The sequence below is a fragment of the Nicotiana tabacum genome, chromosome 22 (assembly GCF_000715075.1).
Source record: "Nicotiana tabacum cultivar K326 chromosome 22, ASM71507v2, whole genome shotgun sequence".
Lineage (NCBI taxonomy): Eukaryota > Viridiplantae > Streptophyta > Magnoliopsida > Solanales > Solanaceae > Nicotiana > Nicotiana tabacum.
Genome location: NC_134101.1, coordinates 134725145 through 134728382, shown reverse-complemented (window position 1 = coordinate 134728382; position 3238 = coordinate 134725145).

Sequence of the window (3238 nt, the reverse complement as noted above, 5' to 3'; positions counted from 1 at the left end):
AATTATGGCTAGTCAAGGGGATACAGAAAAATCAGCAGGTCGTGCAAGATAAATATAGTAAAACGTAATATAGTAAATTCAGCCCCGCAGTTATGGCATTGTAATACTTGAGAATATTCAGATAGGAGTCGGGGTAGTTAAAGGTACCATATAAGTGTTACGGAAATAAAAGAGAGTGTCACTGGGAAGATAATCAAAATATCAAGTTCAGAAGCAACCATATAAGCATAAGGGCGTGGAGGGAAGTAACCATGGATAATTATAGGTGAGGAAGGACATCAAAAATTTTATCGAGTATACGATGTTATAAGCTCGCGGACTTGGAAGAATCAGAGGGTCCTCCCTAAGTACTACAATAAAGTTCTAGCTGAGGAAATAAGGAAAAAGGGTTCAACCTAAACATAGTAACTTGAAGGAGAAATGGTGATGTAAAAACAGTCTCACTACAAAATTGTATGCACGCCAAAAGAAAGTGGAACCTACCGTGTCTAATGAACGGAAAGTAAAGTCAAAAGTAATATTCGAGATCATATGAGTCGCACGTAACTTCCGGTAAGTGTGGGAACTAAGATAAGCCAAGTATTCATGTAATAAGTGGTAAAACAACCAGGAAAAGAAATTGCTTGCAATTAAAGAAAGTTGGGAAGGAACGAAAGAAATTATTCGATCAATGATCCAGAGATAATTACATTATGAATGTACCTAATATTTCGGAGTATTATCCATGCAGCTTATATGTTAACAATCATACAGTCGTAAAAGACTCTGGTATAAGTTAAAAAGAAAGAATTGAGTCCAGGTCATAGACGAAGGATGAATTGTTAAAAGACTGTATCATGGATATTCCATAGCGTCCATGAAAGGCTAAAGTAATAGCTAATACCAGATCGAGAGATATCTAAAGCCTACATAAAGGCCGAGAAAGTTAGGAGTCTGATTATTGGACCCAGAAAGTTATACACATCATAATTGAGAATATTGTAGAATCACTCTTAATGTTAGAGATACAAGAGAGATAGTACAGTAGCAATATTCTATAATGGCTCTACGATAAGCCAGTTAGAAGAGTACCAGCCTTATAAGAAGTCAGTACGAAGCTCCCACCAGATTGTGTATGCACCCAAGGTGCAATTGTTATAATAAAAGCTTCAATTTATGGATATGAATTGTACCTATGTGGAAGGGAGGTCATGAAATAGATAGAAGATATGATGCGAGATTTTAAGGCAAAGGTAAACAACGTACGAGATACTCAAATGCAGAAGGTTGTGAATAGTACATATGGTTTCTAGGTACTGAGAGATCTAGTTAAGAGAGTAAAGAAGAGTTGGAGACGATATGATGTCTCGCTTGATGTTCCAGAGTAACATAAGGAAATCTTTGGTGCAAGCAAGTTGAAAGAAGGTTGCAAGTAGTATAAACAGATATGTATAGGTCGCAAGCTAAAGTATGGTAGAGCAACAAGGTTTTAAGAAGACAAGAGTAAGGATAAGAAAAGTCAAATGAGAAGGTGGCATGGGATTAAGCCCGTGAAAACAAAAGAGTTGATTGTTCTCTAAATTATAGAAAGCTCAGTATAGCTTAAATGAACTCAAAGGAGTCTAAGACTAGTAGCATTTAGAAGAGATGGAATACTGCCCTGGTAATAGAATGCGGGTGTAATTGTGACAAATAAAGGGTGACGTTTGGGACTCCGATTGAGTAATGATTTGAAGAAGAAAATAAAGGGATTTCATGAATTGTACAAGATTAAAATACCCACGTAAAGTGAAACACATTGGGATAATATAAAATGCAGATATGAAAACATGGTATCACCCCAGGTGGATCCGTCTAATTATTTCAGATGTTCCTCGATGAGACGTGAGCCCTAGCGGCAGTGTTACATAAAAGGTCAAATTGTCAATGGCAGATTATAGATCAATATTGAGGTGAAGGATGGATAAAATTTACAAAGTATGAGATGAGATTAAGTCATCATTCTTAAGATGAACAGTAATGATGTGACGACCCAAAGGGTCATCACCTGTTTTCTTACCCATTCCGTGCTTTCGAGGCCTTAAAAACCACATTTTAGTCATCTCGATTTGCGTGCACAATCCGGGCGCATAGCCGGAAAGCTTAAATATGAAATTTTATGAAAAATGCTAAAATTTGATATTAAATGAGTAAATTTGACTCCGGTCAATATTTTGGGTAAACGAACCCGGACCCGTGATTTGACGGTCCCGGAGGGTCCGTAGGAAAATATTGGACGTATGCCCGGAATCAAATTCTGAGGTCCCAAGCCCGAGAAATGGATTTTTGAGTAAAATTGTTTTTCTGAAATTTATAAAGAAAATTGAAATGAAAATTGGTTAGAACGTGTCGGTATCGGGCCCGTATTTTGGTTCCGGCACCCGGTACAAGTCTTATATATAGTTTAAGATATTTCTGTGAAGTTTGGTTGAAATTGGACATCATTTGACGTGTTTCGGACTTAAAACTCTAAATTTGAAAGTTTATGAAGTTTGAAGAAAAACTAGTGATTTTGAGGCTTGATTCGTTGTTTTTGATTTTATTTTGGCGATTTGATCGCACGGTTAAGTTCGTAGGATGTTGTTGAGTTAGTGCGTGTGATTGGTTAGGAGCCCCGAGGGATCGGGAGTGTTTCGGAGTGGTTTCGGACTTCAAAAGATTGCAGGTTTTTGGCTTCAGCAGTTGCAGGCCATTTCTTCTTCGCGTTCGCGACGCATCATCCGCATTTGCGAAGCTCTAAATTTTCATTTCATCGCATTTGCATTCCTGCCTTACGTTCGCGTAGAGTCATTTGACTCTGAGGATTCAACTTCCTTTTTTCTCTTCGTGTTCACATATACACCCTCGCGAACGCGTAGTTTTGCAGATCCCTTTCATCGCGTGAAGGTCCACGCATTCGCGTAGACCAATTCCTGGACCCCCCAGCCTTTTCTCTTCGCGTTCGCACTCTTCATATCGCGAACGCGATGGTCTGCCAAGTTTACCCTTCGCGAACGCGACCTTCCTTCCGCGAACGCGAAGTGCAATTTTGCCCAGTTATAATTTTTAATTCCAGAACAGTGTAGTTGTGGGATTTTCATAAAAACACACGTACTCCTTCTTCTCCAAGGTCCTTAGGCATCCATTGAAGCTCTCTTTCACCAACACTTCTTGGGTTAGTAAATTTCAACTCGTTTTCTTCATTTTCCATCAATATCTATTGAATTCCTAAGCCTAAAAC